Here is a 23,078-nt window from a genome sequence, read left to right as displayed (position 1 = left end):
CAGTCTGAAATAGCAGTTATCAGGATCAGTGTGATTGGTCAGAGAGTCATGATGACAGAAGAGAAGTTACATCACATGACTCACACTGCTCCTCAACATTACATAGCAATAACATTTGTGTTTTCAGTGTAAGGCTAAATCACAAGTGTCATACAGAATACTCAGTCCTGTCTGTGTCCTGTTAAGACAGCCTTTATTGAATCCTTTATTGGGAAAAAATATAATCCTTGAAATGGGGGAAAAAATGAATGGTTTATAGCAACATTTATTTCAGGCGTGGCTATGTTAAACGGCTGATCCTAAAGTTTGGATTGGCGGACTGTTACATCATGATTGACCCAGCTGAGATGAAATCTGTATTTTCTGAAGGAAAAATCTGAGGAAATTATATAAGGACATAATTGTTTATAGAATATATTTATATAACATAACTGCAACAGCTGTAGATTTGGAATGGTGGACATTTTGTCATTATAATTTGATGGGAAGATTTAACCTGTTAACTGTCACCCCGTCCCGAATACGGGACGCCTACGTTGACTATACTGTATTACAATCAAATCTAATCTAATCTTGACAAACTATATATCGTTGGAAAGGTATAAGACTCCCAAATATATATTTTACCAATATTTTTTGTTAAATATTATGTATGACAAGTAATAGATTAATTTATGACAAGAGTGAACCCTGAGAAATCTACATTACAAAAGGAGTTTTGATCTTTGTTAAAAAAAAAAGACTTCCTCGTTGCCTTTTTCTCTATCACATTTTAGAAATCATCATAAGTTATATATCACTTGAAAACATAAAATCTCAAAATTCATCCTTTAAAACCCATTTTAAAACAAGACATTGCATTAACATGTAAATGGCACATCAAAATCATGTTACAATTTTTCAGTAATTAAAATAATAATAATAATAATATTAATATACATATATTAGATTAAAACTTACAATTAAATCTCGGGAAAATTTAAAATACAAATAAATTAAAGCTAAAAAAAAAAAAAAAAACTAATAAAAATGACAGGCACTTAACAGTACTAAATCTGATCCCACTTTATATTAAGTGTCCCTAATAACTGTGACATAGTAACTAGATGTGTACGTATTATGTAACCACAGTGTAAGTACACACTGGTACATACTGTAGTATCTACAACTAATGTTCACTGGGTTGTTACATATACCAATGTGTAACAGGACATTAACAACACATTTTTGGTAATGAAAGTACAAATGTGTAACAGGACTAACAGCACTTTTTGGTAAAGAAAATGTTACACTTTATATTAGATTCATCACGTAATGACTCTGATGTTACAGAGCAGCAGCCAGTAAGTTAGGCTTAACATATAAATTGTGGTTGGTGTCCAGAAAGTTACACTTTATATTGTGTACAGTTCCAGAGGAGTTACCATGTAAGTACCATGATGCACCAAATTTAACCTGAGATCCAACTCCTCCCACTCTACATATCCCTAAACCTTTCCATCTCCACCCCCTGGATCCCATTTCCACCCCTAAACCTTCCCATCTCCACCCTCTGGATCCCATTTCCACCCCTAAACCTTCCCATCTCTACCCTCTGGATCCCATTTCCACCCCTAAACCTTCCCATCTCCACCCTCTGGATCCCATCTCCACCCCTAAACCTTCCCATCTCCACCCTCTGGATCCCATTTCCACCCCAAAAACCTACCCATCTCCACCCACTGGTGACAGTGATATTTTACAGCCCTGAATTTCACTTATTTGCAGAAATGTGTGAGTAGTAGTATGAGGGGTTTCAATACAATGCTGCCTGGCAAAAAAAGAAAAAGCTATTATATGAAAGAAGCACATGAACAGATTGAAAAGTCTGAAAGAAAGTGTCGCTGAGTTCTGAGCAGGGAATGAATGAATGGAAAAATCACCACCACAAGGAAGAGAGAGAGAGATTATTTGTCAGCAGATTTCCACAGACAGGAGCCCACACACACGGACTGACTGCACAGCCTCTTTTCTCCAGATGCCTGGACTAGTAAGTCAGCAAGTCAAGTAGAGAAAGCGCCCATTTGTCTTTGAGGCGAGGGTGGAGAACGAGTGAGAAAAAAAGGAAAAAATAAATCCTCTTCTGAGCACTTTTAAGAATGATCAAACACTTTCGAAGCTCAAACAGAATGCTAAGCAAGCCCTGACACACAAACAAAGTAACAAAAACACTCTGAACTTCTGCTCTGAGCAATGGCCTGTTCACTTAAGGCATTTTGATCAGATTGGGATCCTATTAAGAATGTATATCTTACATTTAAAATATCTCACAAATGGTTAGCTATCTGATCAATAAAACACATGAGACGACCATGTGCAAATACCCTCTAAACCACAAAGACGCACACAAAAACAAATGTTACAGCAAAGCTTTTACACTGATTGTGAATCTGATCACGTAATTTGACCCCATTACGATGTCGAGCAGATTTAGGCCATTATGAATACATTATAGAGGTGTTTCATTCAATTTAAATGGATCTGAGTCTGGCTGTGACTGACAGTGTATTTCACAGCACAACAGCCTCTGCTTATGCTACAGGCCAACAGAAGGAATGGAATATGATTATTGTAATGACCAATCTCTCTATTGTCTTTCTGTAATGTATAAAAGAGGTCATATGACCCTTTTAAATATATATAAGAGCAGTCCAATTTCAACTTGTACAATTGCACACCCATCATCACCTCTTTGAAAATCCCTCAGTCACAACAGCAAACTTGCATAAAGCAGAATGGACAATCATGCTGGCCTAAGTTGTTTTTCATTTTTCTTGCAGAATAGCAAGGGTCCCAGCCAAAAATAACATCTACTGTAAACTTGATATAGACATATAGGGCTGTCAGAGTGAAGAAACATCTCTTGCGGTACTTTTGAGTGGCTCAATAGCGTGGTATGCGGTATTATTGCTATATATATATATATATATATATATATATATATATATATATATATATATATATATAGTACATGTGTGTGTGTGTGGGTGTGTTATGATATAACGAGGTCATTTTCAGAAACCAATAAAAATGAAACCAAATAGCATTGAAACAGGAAGTGAAGTAAACAGAAGAGTATCACAAAATAACGATCCACGTAACAAAACATAAACTTGACAATATGATCGTTAGACTATTGTTAGCCTATATGTATAACAGTTTGTTCTGATCCTAAAATCTGACTGGACAGGAGACTTTCTATTGATATTTCCACCGGAGCATGCATTCTAGACGGGATGTCAAAGATAGGTGTAATGAAACACGCTGTCGAACTTTGAGCACCCGTTAGAAGGCTCAGCTGACCAGCTATGCATTTATGCTAAGATAGAGATTTGGCTTTCCTTGAACCTGTGACAACCAATTTTCACAAATCTTTATCAATAAAAATTATAATTAAATTTATAATGAACATAATGCCCCATAATGCCATTTTTAAGGTTCCTAATATTGTTTTGGGAGTCTCCTACAATAGGTTTGCATGCATGCAAGGTCAGGAAATACTTTCATATGTATTTTACATCATCTCATTTTCCAACAATTCATTCAAAGCAGTTCTCTCTAAACCCCTCCTTTCCATGGGCCTACTCTGCTTTGATTGGTCAGATGGCCTAGTTTGTTGTGATTAGTCTACCGCTTACATCACATGTCAGAAATGATACGCCCACTGCCATAGTTCCGTATTTTAAATGCTCATAAGAAAATGTGAACATTTATCATTTATCATACTTATAGGTTGTGATTCAGTGGAGCCAGCTGGTCCAAATAAACAGGGTCCTGAGCCATCTTTCAAAAATATTTATACATCTTTGCTTTGTGAATCTCGCATTGAACTCCCAGAGATTAGTCAAGCAGTTGTAAGTAAAATGACAGGAACACAAAAAAGACTGGGGTTGTACTGCTGTGATACAGAGGTAAAATTAATTTCAACCACTGCTTCTTTGCCGCCTCATCTTTCTGAAGTTAAAATAAAATAATTTACTTTTGCAGTGTCTTCTCAACATGATGTAAACCACATTAACAAGCTATATTTGGGGGCGCGGTCAAATTGTTCACAGCCACAGCCAACATATAACAAAGGCGGGCATTATGCTATGCAAATGTGTTACCCTGCAATGTGTAGCAGTCACAAAAGTGGGGGTCAAATTACTGATGACTCATTTAGGCTATTCAAAGTCGATTCTTTCTTTTGGGAGACAATTTTTATTGTGCACTTTCAGCTTTACATCTTTGCTTTACATTCACATAGAGCTACATTACACACTGCATTAAAGGCAATATTCAAAATAGCAAAATAGGGGCACTTTAAACATAGAACACAAATAAAAAGAAAAGCTTGTTACATAAAAATCAATTGATTTATGTTTTGAAAGCATCTGAAGATTTTTTTGTGGTGGTACTCCTGATCAGTCTACATTCATGTCAAAGTTTCTGTTGTGCGTCATAGAGTGGGCGTCTTCAGAGAAATGCAGAAGATTTCAGACAGACTTCATTGATCACATCAGCTCTGATATCAGTCCATGAGCAGAGTCTTTCTGAGTAATTTGAGAAGTCTATAGAGGGACATGAAGTCCCTTCATATAATGCAAGTAGGTTATGCTCTTGCTCACTGTCAGAGCAGCTGTTCATTAATCATAGAGCTGTCACTGAAGGAGCTTACGCTGGGCATTATACGTTTAGGAGGCGCTAAAATATCATGTGGCAGCTTTGTTGGATAATCACATGCTGATGATTTACACTTAAAGAGATGGAAATAAACTGAGCTCTGTTCCCACAATGCAATTGAGCTACTGTGGCCACAGTGCACATCGGTCAGCCAGAGAGACCATTCTAGCCTTCTGGGTAAAGGGAGTTATTTGAGCGATCACATCCAGGCAATGCTTGTTTTGACTCACTGGGCTAAGAATAGATGAATCTTAGAGAGGAAGAGATGAGGCAGGCTACTGTAAGCTAGGAGGGACTAAAGGGTAAGAGCCCACATGAACATTTTATTGTTCAGAGGATGCGCTTTTATAGCTTAATGGAGTTCTTAGTTATGGCTTATTAAATTATTATTTCTGTTTCCTAGAATTCCTTAAGAGGTATAAAATCCCCCCCACCACCCCACCCCAGTAGCACAGCAATATAAAACCAACATAATAGCATTCAAAAAGTTAGTAATTAATTTTTTTTATTTTTTTAATTACTCCTTTTATACAGCAAGGATGTACTAAATTGATCATAAGAGAAAGTAGAGACATTTTTAATGTTACAAAAGATTTCTATTTCAAATAAATGAGGTTCTTTTGAAAATGTCATGAATCAAAGAAATCGGAAAAAAAAATGTATCATGGTTTCCAATAAAATATTGTGCCACACAACTGTTATCAACATTGTGAATAATACAAAATATTTATTGTGCTTTGAATCAGCATTTTAGAATGATTTCTTATAGATCATGTGACACTAGACTACAAATGGCTGCTGAAATTTCCACTTTGCTATCACATAAATAAATAGATTTTCTTTTAAAATTTAGAAATAGAAAATACTTTTTTTCGTTAATATAAATATTATAAATAAATATGTTTTTCTAAGTGATTTAAAACATACAGCAATACCAGTACAGCCCAACCGATTCCGAAACAAAGATATGAAGATATAATGAAGATATTTTGTAGATCAAACTAAATTTTTTTTATTTGTAGAAAGCTTAATTTTTGATTAGTAATATGCATTGCTTTCAGATGATGTATGAATCGAAATTTGTGGTCCCACATAAGATACAGTATGACCATAGTAATTATTACTAAACCAATATCAAAAGCAATTACAGCTTACAACTCATGGAGCAACACTGAATGCACCAGACTCCAGGCACCCTACTGTGTCCAAACCAACCCTCGTCACTCTCTAAAGCTTGATCTTGTTTTAAATCACACATCAATCATTCTTTCCATGCTCACATTCAGTCAGTCCGCCCGGGCCCTGGAGAGCAGACGCCTGTCTGGTTTACGGTGTTTGAATGTGGCTCAGTTATGAACAAGAAGTGATCGAATGTGAAAGAGTTGTTCAAGTTGAAATATTACGAAATGCGCAAAACATGCATTATGAACTGGGCTTGGCGTGTTTTCATGCAAAGTATGCATGCATATAGAGACCCCTACCTACACATGTACACACTCATGCACATGCATAAAATGCTCAAATGGAATGCAAGATGTGGATTTAGAGTCACAAGACTGAATGTCAAAGACAGTCACACATGCTTACACATACAGATAAATATAGGAGGTCTCATGCATAAACACACATATAAATGTCAGCCAGAATTTTCTCATGTGAGATGACTAAGGCTAATCTGACTCCAGTTAACAATGTATAGTAACTGTGTATGCATGCATTATCAGGTGTGTGTGTGTATGTGTGTGTCAGTGACCAAGCATGCACTGTATTTCTCACTCCATCACAGTAATTTCTTTCTTTCTTTCTATCTCTCTTCTACCTGCTTTCTCCTACTTTATATCTGCAGGGTGTGTGTGCATGTGCGTGTGAATGAGTCATCACTGGTGCAGAAGATCATCTATATTCCTAAAGTTTTCCCAAAACTCCAGCTCATACAGCCAATGCAGCAAGAGAAAGCCTAAACTACCACAGACACACACTGAGTGGACCTTTTAATTGATTTCGGTTTTGTTTATAAAGTGAAAAATGATATATTCTATTCTCTACCACCAAGCAAAATCCTCTCACAGGCATGCAAGCATTGTAATATTTTAATTAAGGCATTATTTCATATATATATATATATATGTGTGTGTATGTATGTATGTATGAATACATACATACATAGTAAGTATATATATATATATATATATATATATATATATGTATGTATGCGTGTGTGCATATATATATATATATATATATATATATATGTGTGTGTGTGTGTGTGTGTGTGTGTGTGTGTGTGTATGTGTTTGTTTTTTCTTGCAACTGATTTCTGGATTTACTATACTTGAGGAGTGTGAAACAAACCCATAACACCAACACCAACACAAATAATGCACTTGCACAGTGATCAAAAGCAATTTATGACTTTACATTTTTCTGAAGTTTTTACATATGATGTACTAAAGACCCCACGGCTCAATGGACACCTCATGACAGTGCTCTTGCCCACATCAGCCAGAATAAAATTAAAAATCTAATACTCAACAATACAATACTCAACAGATCTCTCTGGTAATATATGGTAGACTTCTCTTATCATTTTGCATTAATTTCTGAGTGCCACGCCTACATACATGTACTTTTCTTTTTAATTCTGATGTAGATCTGTCACTACATCCACTTTCACTTCCATCATTTTTTATATATACTATACACACACATTTTTTTATGACTGATTCTTTAATGCTCTTTCTACCGTAAACAAAAATTTTGATCCATTTAGAATTGAGCAACACAACAGCCTACTCATTTTAAAGAGCAAAGCACTTGAAGTGAGTACTCTGAAGGATGCAGGCTATATGGCCTCATACATGTGTGTCTGTGTGTGTGTGTGTGTGTGTGTGTGTGTGTGTGTGTGTGTGTGTGTGTATGTGTGTGTGTGTCTAGTACACCCTACAAAAAGCTGAACATCACTGCTGATTTATTCTGAACTGGAATGTTACCTTGGTAACACAGCAGCAATTCCAAAAATGCAGTTCAGAATGTTGCAGGAAAATAGATTTAATAATTAGATTTATTTGCATACCGTCTGTCCACATGGCAACCAATCTAACTTGAAAACATGGAAATCATAAAGTATTACTGATTTCCAACCGATAAACCACAGGGCACAAACTAATGGTGTGAGCTCTCAAGAAAGGTGATGTCCAGAGATTTCAGCTGAATTTTAGCCTTGCAGTGAAAGGAAAAGAGAATTATCAGAGGAAAATAGATAAGCGATGGGGGAAAGGAGAAGAGGAGAAAGAGAAATGGACCCTGCAAAAGGGTGCGAACATCAGAGATGTTTAGAGATCAGACTTTCCGTAGCCTTAAGCTGATCTTTTTACACCACTGAGGTGCTTGCTGTATTACCCAATATGAGTTACAGTAATGTGAGAGACATTCTTACACAATAAAGGCACCAAAGTCTTCATAAACTACTTATTAAGCCAGCTTGATGAGGACACACATAATTTTGCATACACACACACACACACACTTACAAATGTACTTAGCAACATAACTCAGGACATTCTGTACTACAAACATTGTTGATTGTTGAAGTGAAACTCTTGAAATGTTGCCCAGCCAAACAACTATATAAATACAATATATACATTAAATAAAAAAAAACACAGTTAAAAGCAATATTGTGAATTATCATAGCGATTTAAAATACATTTCTATTTTAATATATTTCAAAGTTTAAATTAATATTTAATTTTCTGTGTTGACAAAGCTGAATTTTCAGCACTCAGTACTCCAGTCTTCAGTGTCAAGCTAATATTTGGCAAAAAAAAAAAAACAACTAATCTTTGACAAGATTTTTTCCTCAAAATAAGAGCAGTTATTTGAAATTAATTTTTTTTTTTTTTGCTGTCACTTTTGATTAATTACATGTATTCTTTTTTAATAAATATTTTTTCCCTTCAGATATATATATAAAAAAGTGTTTTTATGGTCAGAAAGTTTGAGACCACATTAAAAAATAAGCGAAGTAATGAAATCTTTTTTAAACTAAATGTGAAATAAATGCAAAACTGAAGCATTTTCACAAGTGGTCTCAAATCTATTGACCACATTGTGCATATACAATATTCACATGTTATACATACATAAATTCATGAATTAATAAACATGATAAGTGCTCTGAAAGCATAAATGATCTCCAATGAAATCTAGTTGTAATTTAAGCACAGAAAGTAGACTTGTATATTAGTTGCTCATGCAGTCTTGACCACTATAGCAGCAATATCTACAATCACTCTTCTCTCTCTGCTTACCTTTTCACATGCACACACCGAGCAGTATTGGAAGCTAATGTCTCTCATCGTGTTCTTCCCTCACCAACGACCAGCGCCCGTCCCTCAAACACTCAGACTAGACTACCGTTCTCTCTAGACAGATACATCTGAATACTCAAGAAGGTTCCAGAAGTGTGGACGAATGACATTAGACTTGAGTGGTGTCACCGTAACTCAATACCGCAATGGTGTGTACGGATCCCATATCTGTTGATTGAGTTACAGAGGAGGTTTAACCGACCCAAGTTCAAATTTCCCTTTAGAAAAGACACACTGAGAGATATGACCACAAACAGTTTATCTTAATACAAATACAGAAAGTCTTAATGTTCTTAACGGCAAGCTAAGCTATTAGACTATGTAGTTAACAATATGTTAAGAAATCAGGCTAAGTGTTTAACAGTATGCTATTCTATTGGTTTTATAATGTTTAATTGGATTAATTCAACTGGTTTGTGGTGCATTGTAAAGACAAGAACTGTCTAATAATCTGATGATCATTTGACAATAGTAAACATTTTGAAGGTTAAGATGGCATTTAGAAAACCAGATATGTTATCATGCATACAGCTAGATCTCACTCACCCTTCTGATTGGCTCTGACTTTATCGTGTGATGCAGCATTTTTTTTTTTTTTTTTTTTTTTTTTTTGTGGACAGAAAAACTGTATCACGGCAATCTTGTCACATTGTGCCTCAAATGGAGTAATGAGACAAGTGTTATAATAATATGACTACAATAAAGTAAGAGTTACTTTATCAAATGTTCTTTAAAAATCAACAAATACCTCAGCTGGCAGAAGAGAAAAAAGACTGCATCTATAGCAAAATGATTAGAAATTCAAACGGTGTGAAGATTCAGTGAGATTCTGTTGTAATATCTCTACACCACAAGGCACTGAGCAAAAATGTAACAGTTAATAATTTATTCAAATAATTTATTCACCATGATGACTAGACAGCTCTTTGATGAGACTTTAATGAAGTGTTGACAAACTGCCTCTTTGGCGCAGGACAGACGTGGTTTGAGGGAATTTAGTGCACTTTTGTTAAAGGAGCTGACCATGGTGCTGAATCAAGCACACTGTAGAGTGGAGCTTAACTACAAGCTCAATGCCTAATCAAGCATTTTCCTTTGTATTGCTGATGGCCTCGAGGCCCACAAAAAGCATGCTTTGTGCCGTTCGCAACCGTAAGATGGTTTTAGTAATGTGTGGTCAGACTTTTGATGATCAGCATCAAGTGTGGTCTACATTTCAGCTTCTTTTAGCCAACAACCACCCACTTAGGCAGGAAGAGGCTATTTTACTGACATGTGGATAGATTATATGAATTAAAAGATATCCATGAACACCATTTTTTTTGTTAACATTTAAATCAGTGTACAAGGGAAACTATGTCTTCAAAATAAATCATTTTAGAACTGTAATTTTATATATAATAATTAAAAATAATAAAACAACAAAATTTAAGATAAAAAAATAACTAAATAATTACATTAATAATTAAAGTAAATAATGTAAAATACATTACTGAAAATTAAAATTGAAACAAATAAGCAAATAAGTAGACAAGTAAATAAATAAATCTAGCTAAAATAGTTTAGTTTGAGCATATCGTGTTTAAACATTTTTTTTTAACTACCCATAAATACTGACCTACAACAGTTCTACAGCTAAGCTCTTAAATAAGAACATCATTCTATTTAAAAGATTTAAGCCATATAAGCTCAAAATGTAGAAAAAACCCAAAGATTAAATGGCTCATTGGAGCAGAAGAAAGCTACTTAATTTCAAGTCACTTGACTCCTGGAAGTTGCATTGAAGCAAGCCATTCAGAAACTGACCATTTGAATAAGCTATTTATTCCAATTATTGCCTTATTTCTTTGTAATATTGAACAGATTGTACTTCTAACATTGTACTTGTACTTCTATAGACCATCTGATGCTGAAACTAGGATGAATTATACACCTGAACCCAATATGTTGATCATTTCGACATAAAGTGTTGTTATTTCAGTCTGAACCCTCTACAGTGTTGGTGCACTAAATTATAGTCCAAGTGTTACTCTGGGAGGCCTTAAATACAATAACCAATGTACTGTAGCAGCTCCAAATGTGCAGTCTCTCATCTATACACTCTTGTTTAGTTCACTTTTATACCACCTCCTGCTTCTTCTCTCACACGTTAGTGTCAAAACTCTCTCCCACTGGTTCCGACCTGCTGAGATTCCGGTAATATCAAAAGTGAGAGCAGCCTAACCCTCCTCTGGAAATGTCGCACATGCACTCCTCTGCATGTGCATTTAAGGAATAGCTCACACAAAAATGAAATTTAGTTTTATATCACTTGCTCACCAATGGATCTCCTGCAGTGAATGGGTGATGTCAGAATGACAGTCCAAACAGCTGATTAAAAACATCACATTAATCCATGTAGTGTGCATGTTTGTAAGAAACAAATTCATAAGGCATTTTAACCCTCTGGAGTCGATTCACGAGTATAGGCATTTTATACTGATAACCCCGAAAATAACTTAAATTACACTTTCAGTTTTGATCATACAGATAAGAGCAATACATAAATCAAATCTGTAAAGGGTCTACTTTTATGTGTATACAGACATAATAACAACAAAACTTTGAGCATTTATAAAATAAAGATAACAAACAAGGTGCGCTGTCTGCAGCCTTGGTCTGCAGTGATCTTCATTTAGACACACGTCATTATAATGAACTGTAACTCCGTGAATACTCAACAAAGAGACATGAGAGAGATATCTATAGAAAGCTTGACATGTCTACTTTTAAACTAAACAAATGCTGCTGAAAACAAATATTCTGTGATAAAACAACGCAATGTCCGTTTTACACGTCTCCTTTCATTATATCTAATGTGACCACGCCCCCGCACTGAACGCGCTTTTGAGATTATAATGTTTCACGTGAAGCTCGCAGCTTGTTATTGCCCATACAACAGAAGACAAAGCAACGAGACTGTTCTTCAAGTTTTTTTTATTTTATTTTACTGTTTGCGTCGCGCTGAGAGGAATGAGACATAATTCACCCAAAGAAGATGTGATGAGGATTACCTCAGGATCTGAGATTTGAATTTCCTCAGAAAAAAGAATGAAGTGCTTTATTCAGCAGAGATCATAAACATGAGTAAGTCTCTTTTTATTTATTGATATACTTGTATTAGGTTTCACATAATGTGTAAACATTTTACTAGTTAGACTTTTTCCAAACTATAACTATTACTATGCCATTCAAAAGCTTGATGTAAAAATATAAATGTAACAAACAATGATGTTCTTTCAATTTATCAAAAAAAAAAAAAAAAACCTGAAAAAAAATATTCTCAGCTCTTTTCCTCATAATAATAATAATAACAATAATAATAACAAAATGGTTTTTTTTTTGTAGAAAATAAGTGTGTATAATATTCATAATAGTCCACGCCCTCTCGCATAGACCCTTTCTACAAAATGTAAAATCAATATATTGTTTTCTGTGAGTGAGTAAACAAGATGAATTTCACATAATTTAGAAAGAACAATTCTAGGCTACAAGCTCCAGTTCTCAAAAGTCCCAGGAACCATTGTTCTGTATGTGTTTCATTGCTTTATTCAAGTGATTTAAAATTTTTAGTTTTTCACTAACCACGCATAAACATTGTTTTCTCTCCTCATTCAGACAAGACAACTTTCATTGTAGAAAGTAACCACAGAGGGCTCATATGCAATGGTTTGAAGTTAAAAACACCTTGATGGAATTATTTTTTACAAATACATTGACTGGAGTTGTGCTAATTATTCTAGAGTTGTAAGTTCATTGTGATGTTTTTATCAGCTGTTTGGACTCTCATTTTGATGGCACCCATTCACTGCAGGAGATACATTGAAAAGCAAGTGATAAAATCTCTAAATCTGTTCTAAATGAAGAAACAAACATCTTGAATGGCCTAAGGGTAAGTACATTGTCAGCAAATTTGTATTTTTTAAGTGAACTATCTTTCTTTAAACATGGAGAGCTTGTCTTTGTAAAAACCATATAACATGAAACATGCACGCACAAATCTGACACACACAGATTTGAATGCGTCTTGCTGCTTCTCCAGCACAACCACACAGATGCTTGTATGTGAACACACACACACACACACACACACACCTCCAGTGCCAGAGATCTAATTAAAGGCTGTGAGATTGAACTTGTCCCTCCTTCTGATAGCGTAAAATTAGATGTTACAGATTTGGATTGCATTCTCACTGTGACGTCTGACACGTCTCCTGGAAGGATGTGTGGTGTTCTGCTTTTACGCGTGTGTGTTTGTGTAAAGAGAAAAATAGAGAATGTGAATAATAGCTAATGCAAATGTGTAAAGCATATATATATATATATATATATATATATATATATATATATATATATATATATACATACATACATACATACATGTAATAAAGTATTATAAATATTTTCAACAGTAGTAGCAGTATCACATACATTTCACTAAAATATAGTAATATTTCTAACACAATGCCTTTATGTAAAAATGTACTTTTAGGCCTAATGAATGCATATTGCATTTTAACTGAACTTAAGACTGGTGGTGATGCTTAAGATATTTTTGGTCATTGAGGGTTTCTGTAAAAAAAAAATAGTAATAGATCATATTAATTATTATTAAAAGATAATACTACTACTAATTCTACTATCATACTAATGTATAAACAATGCACTATGAATTGATGAGCTGCTGGGTTCATGAATATTAATCACGTTGTCCGCGTTCGATCAAACTGGTTTGCTGAAATCAAAACAGGGACGGTACCAGATCAGCACCAGCCAATGAAATTGCCATTTGCGCATTAGCTCTGCCCACTTCTGCTTGTTCGAAAATGAATATTAATAATTCTAAATGAACTCCATTATTTTGACAGGAGAAGACAACAAAGAATAGTTTACATATAGCGTGGCGATTCAGCGTGGTAAGACTCTCACTCTCTCTCGCTTTGCATGTGTGAGAAACAGCGCTATCAGTAAAGCGACGGTGAGTCGTGCGCCTTCACAAAGAGTTAACAGAGCATCAAATACAGGTTAGCTGTGCGTCCATAGAGATGAACTGAAAAGTTCAGATTGCTTGATGGAGAGAGAACTCTGAAGCTCAGATGCTGAAATTAATGCAAGCGTCATGCGCTTCAGTCTATGTAGTAAACAAACCCGCAAGTCTCTGCCATTCATTATTTCACACAGAGACGCCCAGAACATGGATTCATATTTCAAACAACTTTTGCGGCTTAACATTTACAGATACTGGTCCATATGGAGGTTTCTGTACCTTGACACCTACAAACTTGAAAAAAAAAACTTAAACATTGGTGTGAAACAGGAGTAATGTTGTTTGCACCTTGTGCAATGTGGAATTAGTTTACAGCTTTTTCGAGCACTTTGTGATGCATTTTGGAAACAGGAGATGAGCTTCTTTTCTAATGCACCACCTAGCTTGATAAACCCCTTCTCAAAGACTTACTGTTTGTCAATTTTATTTGGGTAACACACATATTCTGAATGCCTTTGGCAAATTCGAATGAGCCATTTTAATATAGATTAATTTCAAGATCACAGTGAGATTAATCTAGATTAAAAAAAATAATATATGCCCACCACTAATATATATATATATATATATATATATATATATATATATATACACACACACACACACACACACACACACACATACAGAAAGAGAAAGTAAAAGGATGGAAATACACACAGACATGCTCATATACACCCACTGAATGTTGAACGTCTCAACACAGAACATCAATATTTATGCACTAGCTGAGCTGAGAATGGCAGTAATTGCTGCGAAATCAATGTCTGTTGCTCACAGTGTATTTCATCTTCTTATGAAGGTCACATTTCGTTTTCACAGACTTAGAGGAGATACACACACACACACACACACAGAAACACACAGACACAAAGTCTTTACACCCACATATTCCTGCATCGTTGAATCAGGCACACATTACTCTACTGAAATCCTATGTATGAAAATGCTTCTCGGATTATCCTTTATTTAGGTTGTATGTGTATTATAGCTTAGCTCAACTTAGCTAATTGTATTTATTTATTATCTTAAAATTAATTAATACATTTGGATTCATATTTAAAGACTGCATTGAATCAAATTCAATTACAACGAGAACCAGGTTGTTGTTGTTGTTAAATAAAACTAAAATGATTATTTTAAACAGAGAATATTTCTTTGGAAAAACTCTGCAAATGCATCATTGTTGTTAATGTTAGCTGCTAAATACTGTTAGCTAATGTCTTAACCTGTAAACCCGCACCTGGACGCAGGCGCACTGAACTCTCTTTTACAACAACAACAGCATGTTGCTTCATTTTCAAGAACCTTTTCTGATGTTGTTATCCTTCAATACTATTATAAAAGCAGTGAAGAATTAAAAAAAAAAGTACAATTATAGTGTTTTAGAAATAAACGCAAATCTGTAATGCCCTGTAATTTGCGGTAGAGCCAAAGAGCTGGTGTGGTTTTCTTGACAGACGGATAGGAGAGAGACCTATGGGGGCTTCTCTTACATCACTGCTTCTATGATTTCACTCTGTCTCTCATCCTCCTCCTCCAGGCATCCCCCTCTCATCTCTCCAGCTCCTGCGTCACTCTTTCATCCTTCAAAAACGATTGTGAAAGTTGGCAGAGAAGGACGAGATTTCAACGCTGCTGATTTCTCCTGTGTCATCAGCTCTTTTACTTTTTATCTCTTCTAATTGGAGATATTCAAAGAAAGACAAAAGAAAGAGAGAAAGGGAGATGTCAGGTGTTTCCTTTTTATCCAGATGTGTGACACTGCTACATCATGTTGCTTTTCTCACCTTATTAAGCCAGAAATAAAACTATTTCACCAACAGAGAAAAGGATTGCAATATGACTACTACCTACTTTACATTACAGTTTAAACATTTGGGGTCAGTAAGATTTTTTTTTTCTGTCTCTCCATGGCTGCATTTATTTGATCAAAAGTAATCAATATTGTGAAATATTATTACAATTTAAAATAAACGTTCACTAATACATTATATTATATTATATTATATTATATTATATTATATTATATTATATTATATTATATTATATTATATTATATTTTCATTTATTTCTGTGATGGCAGAGCTGAATTTTCAGCAGCCATTACTCCAGTCTTCAGTGTCAATTGTTAATGTTAATTAAAAAAATAAATCTTTACTGTCACTTTTATTTAATTTAATGACTAATGATTCATGATTATTCTCAAATAAAAGCATTAATTAATTTCAAAAATATTATTACTGAGCCCAAAATTTGTATAATGTGGCACAGTACTTGTATGAAGTATCAGATACATACACAACTAGTGTTGCCTGGTTTTGATGTATGAGCCAGTTCTTGTGAACCAGTCCGAATCAGTCTTCTATAATTTACAGCTTTAGCAGACAGAAATGTTGTTTGTATTTAAGCAAAATGAGATTATATCTGAAATATATCCAAATGAATCAGAATCAAAGCTAATCGGGCTGATTCACAACAGAACATAATCAAATATTTTATACAGGAAATCTGTATGGATTCTCAGCCCTAGATACAAAACCCATTAAGGGAGGCCAAAGAGACTGGCAACACTCTATAAAGTAATCAAAATTTTGATTAGCGTGATTAGTGTACTTTTTCTAGTTTAAAGAACCTTCTGTGTAATGGTAAGGTTCCATGGATATTTAAGGTTCTTCATGAAACCATGGATACCAATAAAGAACCATTATTTCCCAGAGTGGAAAACAGCAGTAATTTGTTGTCATGTGAACAGGAAGGGTATTTTTAATGAAAGAATGTCTGACAAGAAATCTTACTACATCCATCATTGGCTTTCACTGTGGACCCTGTGTGTATGCATGTGCACCTGCAGGCTCCATATCACACTCCTTTACTGTTGAAGATAAGAGATACTTGAGGTGTGTGTGTGTGTGAGTGTTTCCAGGGCTGAGACAGGGAAGTGAGTGTGTGAAGAGATGTGAGATCACATACTGGTGGACAGCCTCTAATTAGCCTCTCATAGTCCCCTCACCCGTTGGGACTAGTTTTAATGCTTGCAGATTAACATCACAGTTTAGGATATACACTAGTGAAGGTTTTTGGACTTTGCATGTTTTTGTGGTGTGATTAGCCAATTAACATTATCATGATGCGATTTCCCCACAGCCCCAGAGTGATTAATCACATGACATTTACGCCTCAGATGATTGGCTAAAAAAAAGCAATAGCAATGAGATTAATTGGAATGCTAACAGACAGCTTTCTTTAGGTATTACCAGCCTCTTTGGTTGTGAAAAAGAAGACAGAGACAGAAAGAGGAAGTAGTCTGGCCAGATTGGGTCCTTTTAAGCGTTAATAAGAAGGATAATGGAATTAGAGGTCTGTGGAAGGCATGTAATGTGGTCACAATGCTGGTCTAACTTCATCAGCAATTATGTAAACATGGGCAAGCACTGTGTTTTAATGCGCGTGCCGACTTTTTTTTTTTTTTACTATTTTGGTCAAATATCTGAAAAATGTAAAAAAAAAAAAAAAAAAATAAATACAGTAAATCCTTTTAAAACTTTTACATTTTAGAAGTGTATAAGCTAATTCAGGCTATAGCTAATTATTTTGTGGACCCCCTGGCACTTTGAGAACCTCTGGTCAACACGGCAGAAAGCCCTATCTGGTGTCTAGGATCTGCAATGGTCCTGTCACACACCTGGACTCATTTAATGTGTTTTTGCCCGTGACCCAGTTTCTGTCTTTCCGTGTTTGATTAGTTCCCAGGTGTGTCCATTATCTTCCTCATGTGTTCCATGTCCCTGTTAATTTAATGATTCCATCCACCTGTGTTTCCCCAATTATCTGTTGTTCATAAGCCGTGTCCCTTCAGTTCTGTGTGGTCGGGTCTTCTCACTTGTGCTCACTTGCTACTTACGTGTGTCTACCTCTGTGCTCCATGTTGGATATCCCCTGTGTTGGATATATTAAAAGCCTTATTCTGTTTATCCTCGACTCTGTATTCCTTCAGGCAGCGTAAAACCGTGACAGAAGACCCGACCTAAAGGAGAAAATAGAAAACTGCGTGTTCTTCCCTCCGTTTTGCTTTTGTTTTTTCACAGTCTTTTCGTTTCTTAGTGTCTATGGATCCCCTCTATCGTCCCGAATTCCTCATCCTCCTGCTGAAGCAGGAAGGACGTTCTCTCGAGGACCATACCAGACAGTTTTCCTTATTAGCTAATGCCACCAGCTACCCGGACGGCGCGCTCTGCACCTTCTACAACACCAGCCTGAACTCCAAATGCAGAGCGTTGTCGTCCGAAGATGGTCCTCGAGAGGATTTCGCCGCATACGTGGAGTGGACTCTGGCGAGAAATGGGTCACCTCTCACCGTCTGCCCCATAGAGGACCTCGCCAGCCCCACTCCCGACCCAGAGACCAGCCAGCCACCATCACGCCGCACGGAGCCAGAGCCCACCGCAGCCGCAGAGCCCGAGCCATCCACTGTCAGGGAACAGGATCTCGAGAGCACGACTGACCAGGTGTGTGAGCCGGCAACACCGTGCATCGTGGGAGTCCTCGTGGAGATCGAGGGCGTGGAGGAAAGCCCTGCCCACACTCCTGCGACTGAGGGTGAGCTGTATACAGTCTCTGAAAGTCATATGGAGCAAGTTCTGGATCTGATGGACTGGTCTACGGAGGTAATCCCTAATATTCCTGTTTCCCCGCTGGTTCCGTCCAGCCCTGATTCCCCTGTATACCCTCTCAGTCTCCCACTCCTACCTCCTCCAGTCATTTCCTCTGCTCCATTTCCGCTGGTTCCGCCCAGCCCTGAGTTTTCTGTTTCTCCGCTGGTTCCGCCCAGCCCTGAGTTTTCTGTTTCTCCGCTGGTTACGCCCAGCCCTGAATCTTCTGTTTCTCCGCTGGTTACGCCCAGCCCTGAGTTTTCTGTTTCTCCGCTGGTTACGCCCAGCCCTGGGTTTTCTGTTTCTCCGCTGGTTACGCCCAGCCCTGAATTTTCTGTTTCTCCGCTGGTTACGCCCAGCCCTGAGTTTTCTGTTTCTCCGCTGGTTACGCCCAGCCCTGAGTTTCCTGTATCTCCGCTGGCTCCGCCCAGCTCTGAATCTTCTGTTTCTCCGCTGGCTCCGCCCAGCTCTGAATCTTCTGTGTCTCCGCTGGTTCCGCCCAGCTCTGAATCTTCTGTGTCTCCGCTGGTTCCACCCAGCTCTGAATCTTCTGTGTCTCCGCTGGTTCCACCCAGCTCTGAATCTTCTGTGTCTCCGCTGGTTCCGCCCAGCCCTGAATCTTCTGTGTCTCCTGTATTCCCTCCCAGCCTCCCTCTCCCGCCTCCTCCCAAACCTGCTGGTCCCTCTACTCCTCTTTCGCTGGTTCCGTCCAGTCCTGATCCTCCTGTCCTTCCTCCCATCCTTCTCCTCTCTCCTCCTCCTAGACCAGCCAGTTCCTCGCCATCCCTGCTGGTGCCAGTCAGTCCCGCAGCTCACCCTCAGTCCGCGCCATCGGGGCGCGGTGGTTCGCCGCTGGACTGCCAGTCTCCAGCTCCGCCTTGGCGTGTTAAGGCCCTGTCTCCGCCTCCAGCCTCCGAGCCCTGGACTCCTCCTCGGTCCTTCGACCCAGCGGCTCCGCCTTGGCTCTTAGTTCCCTCGTCTCCACCGTGGCCTGTCATCCCACCTGCTCCACCGGGCTCCCTCGTCCCTCCGGCTCCACCTTGGTCAGTCGTCGACCATCCGCCGCCTCGGGACTCCACTCCTCTGGTTCCACCTCGTCACTCCATCCCTCCGGCTCTGTCAGGCTCCTCCTTCCCTCCGGTTCCACCTCCATCCTCGGTCGCTCCGGCTCCACATCGGTCTGCCAGGACCCCGCCTCCGCCTTGGTCGCCTGAGCCTTCTGCTCCACCTAGGCCCTCCGGAACCTCGACGTCCCCCTGGCTCTGCGGCTGTGCTGCTCCATCTTGGGCTCCTCACCCACCGGTGCAGACTCCGCCTGTCGGCCCCCTGGTGTCGTCGACCCCTCCTTCACCATGGCTCCTCCCGCCGTCGACTCCACCTTGGATCTCCGTCCTGGCTGGTCTCTGGTGGACCATCTGGCTCCTCCTGCTCCTGTCTCCTCCCTGGCTCCTTCCTCCGTCGTCTCCTCCCTGGCTCCTCCTTCTGTGGTCCCTGTCTGCTGGCCCCCTCCTGGAAGTCCGTCCTCCACCGGAACCTCCTCCCAAGTTCCCACCTACGCCCCCCCCTGTTGTTTCTACGGTGCGAGGACGCACCTACCGGGAGGGGGGAGTACTGTCACACACCTGGACTCATTTAATGTGTTTTTGCCCGTGACCCAGTTTCTGTCTTTCCGTGTTTGATTAGTTCCCAGGTGTGTCCATTATCTTCCTCATGTGTTCCATGTCCCTGTTAATTTAATGATTCCATCCACCTGTGTTTCCCCAATTATCTGTTGTTCATAAGCCGTGTCCCTTCAGTTCTGTGTGGTCGGGTCTTCTCACTTGTGCTCACTTGCTACTTACGTGTGTCTACCTCTGTGCTCCATGTTGGATATCCCCTGTGTTGGATATATTAAAAGCCTTATTCTGTTTATCCTCGACTCTGTATTCCTTCAGGCAGCGTAAAACCGTGACCGGTCCGGATTGTATCGGGGTATTCGTTATTTTGGTTGTTCGATGAGAAAAATCTAAAATTGATGACTAATATATGCATGAGCATTATTAATATTATTATGTGAAAACTTTTATTATATATGTTATATAACATTTGCATTTAAATTTAATTATTTACTTTGACATAATTCTTCACAAAAATGTTTTTATTCAAATCAAGGTGTTTTATGTTAAATATTGCATTAAATATATTTAATAAATATTCAATTCAATTCCAGTTTATTTGTATAGCGCTTTTTACGATACAAATCATTGCAAAGCAACATACAGAAAATTAAGTTTCTACAATATTTATTAGTAGCTAATAAGTGGTGACTGTCAGTTTATGTGCATATGACAGGAATTTTCTGAAAAATGAATACAAGACGTAGTCAACTAGACGATGAACACTATTAACAGCAATTATAATGTGATTGCATAGTAAGTAGCAATATTTGTTAGTTCTGTATGTTCTGTATTTTATAAATATCTTAAATTTGTAAAAATTTACAGCCCTAAAATTACATTTTTATCTGTTAGTAAAATTTCACAATCTCCCCTCAGTTTTCAGATGGTTCCTATATGCATCTGCTTGAAACCAATATGAATCGTGAATAATGTGACAGTTCTCAATAAGTTTAATTAATGAGCCAAAAACATCATCTTGTCAAAGGAAACAAACTCTTTTCCATATCTAAAAGCCCAACACCTTACTGCTCACTTTGCTAACACCACTCCAAATGCACATTTTTTCAAGATGCTATTCTGCACGGATGGTTTTCCATTAACACTTAATTCTTTCATCACAATTCAGGGTTCCCTCAAAACAGAGTTGTCCAATATGCATTGAAAAGAAGCTGATTACTGGTCGCCCCTCCACATAGACACAAACAAAAGCACCACTCCTACAGTACATGCTCATTTTCAGTTAACGATCAATGCGAAATTGTGACACATCAAAACAGGATAAATGATATGCTAATTGACTGCTTTTATAAAAATGCTGTTTCCAAGCAACTAACAGGTGAGAGGAGCTCTGTGCGTCCACAATACAGACAACATGAGAAACAAAAAAAGAAATCGAGACTGAGAAAGAAAACCGAACGTACAACGTGATCACATTAAGTTGATGATGTGCAATCATCAGAACAGAGATAATACAAGCGAACTGCATAATTATGTCACCATTACATTTGTGATACAGCATAAGCTGATGGCAATAAAAGACATGCACTTCATAATCCAATAAAACTCAACTCAATACATTGGAGTTAAATTCAGTACATGTAATCCAGTATTCTGTGAACAACACACCTTTAACTGGATTGGATGCTACTGAAAGAAAAAAACCTAGACTCACAAACACTTTCTACTGGGTAACATAATGTGACAGCATTGTAAGCTGGTGTGTGCATTTAATCATTGCAATTCATTTACATTAGGCTCAACACATCCAATCATCAAATATCTGGTGTGTGTATATGTTTGTGTGATGTTAAAATCAATTTAAGCAAATGTTAAGCAAACATTTATGCAGAACATAACACTTCCATCTTTACTTTCCTAAGCCAAAACCCTTAAACCCTAAAAGATCACTGGCATAAGGTTAGGAGAATATATGAACGCAGACTGACCAATAGCTTGTGCTGTTGTCGAAGCAGGTAGAGAGCGGCGGTCTCGGGTGAGAGCTTGTGTTTCCTGTCCTCTAGCAGCCGGAACGCATCCACATGCTGAGGCGATAACTCGGATAAATGCAATGGAAACACCTCATTCCTCAGTTTCTGGAAAACACAGAAACCAACACCAAATCAGCATATTAACATGAATTCTGAAGGATCACATGAGACTTAAGACTGAAGTAATGATGCTGAAAATTCACAGGAATAAATTACATTTAAAAAAAAATATTAAATTAGAAAACAGATATGCAAGTAGTTGTAATATTGACCTTTGTACTGTATTTTTAAAAGCAAAAAAAAAAGAGAGAAAAATGCCCCGAGTATGAGACTTAAAAAGATAAATAAAATAACATATACATACATACATATATACATATATATTTATATATATATATATTAGGGGTGTAACGGTTCACAAAATTCACGGTTCGGTTCGATACGATACACTGGTGTCACGGTTCAGTTCGGTACGTTTTAGATACAGCAAAATGAAAAAAATGGCAGATAAATATCCTTGATTTTTTAGAAAATGTTTTATTTATTAAAACTAACAACAATTTTTCCATTGAACAATGATGGAGCTATTCTTTACCCATCTTCTGTGGTGTTTTCTTAGCAGCATA

At 37.5% G+C, this 23,078-nt stretch overlaps 1 protein-coding gene across 5 annotated transcripts in view; it reads right to left on the bottom strand.

The window, feature by feature from the left end:
- Positions 1-22,553, bottom strand: part of rimbp2b (RIMS binding protein 2b) — a 97,722-nt gene extending 75,169 nt beyond the window's left edge. For all 5 annotated transcript variants that reach the window (XM_026244734.1, XM_026244735.1, XM_026244736.1 and 2 more), the window contains exon 1: positions 22,411-22,553. The gene's annotated coding sequence lies outside the window, so the exon portion shown is untranslated. The remainder of the gene's footprint in view (positions 1-22,410) is intronic.
- Positions 22,554-23,078: the final 525 nt, after the last annotated feature.

The sequence above is a fragment of the Carassius auratus genome, unplaced genomic scaffold (assembly GCF_003368295.1).
Source record: "Carassius auratus strain Wakin unplaced genomic scaffold, ASM336829v1 scaf_tig00007301, whole genome shotgun sequence".
NCBI lineage: Eukaryota > Metazoa > Chordata > Actinopteri > Cypriniformes > Cyprinidae > Carassius > Carassius auratus.
The sequence above is the reverse complement of the archived record's forward strand: the minus strand, read 5'-3'. Positions and strand labels throughout refer to the sequence as shown.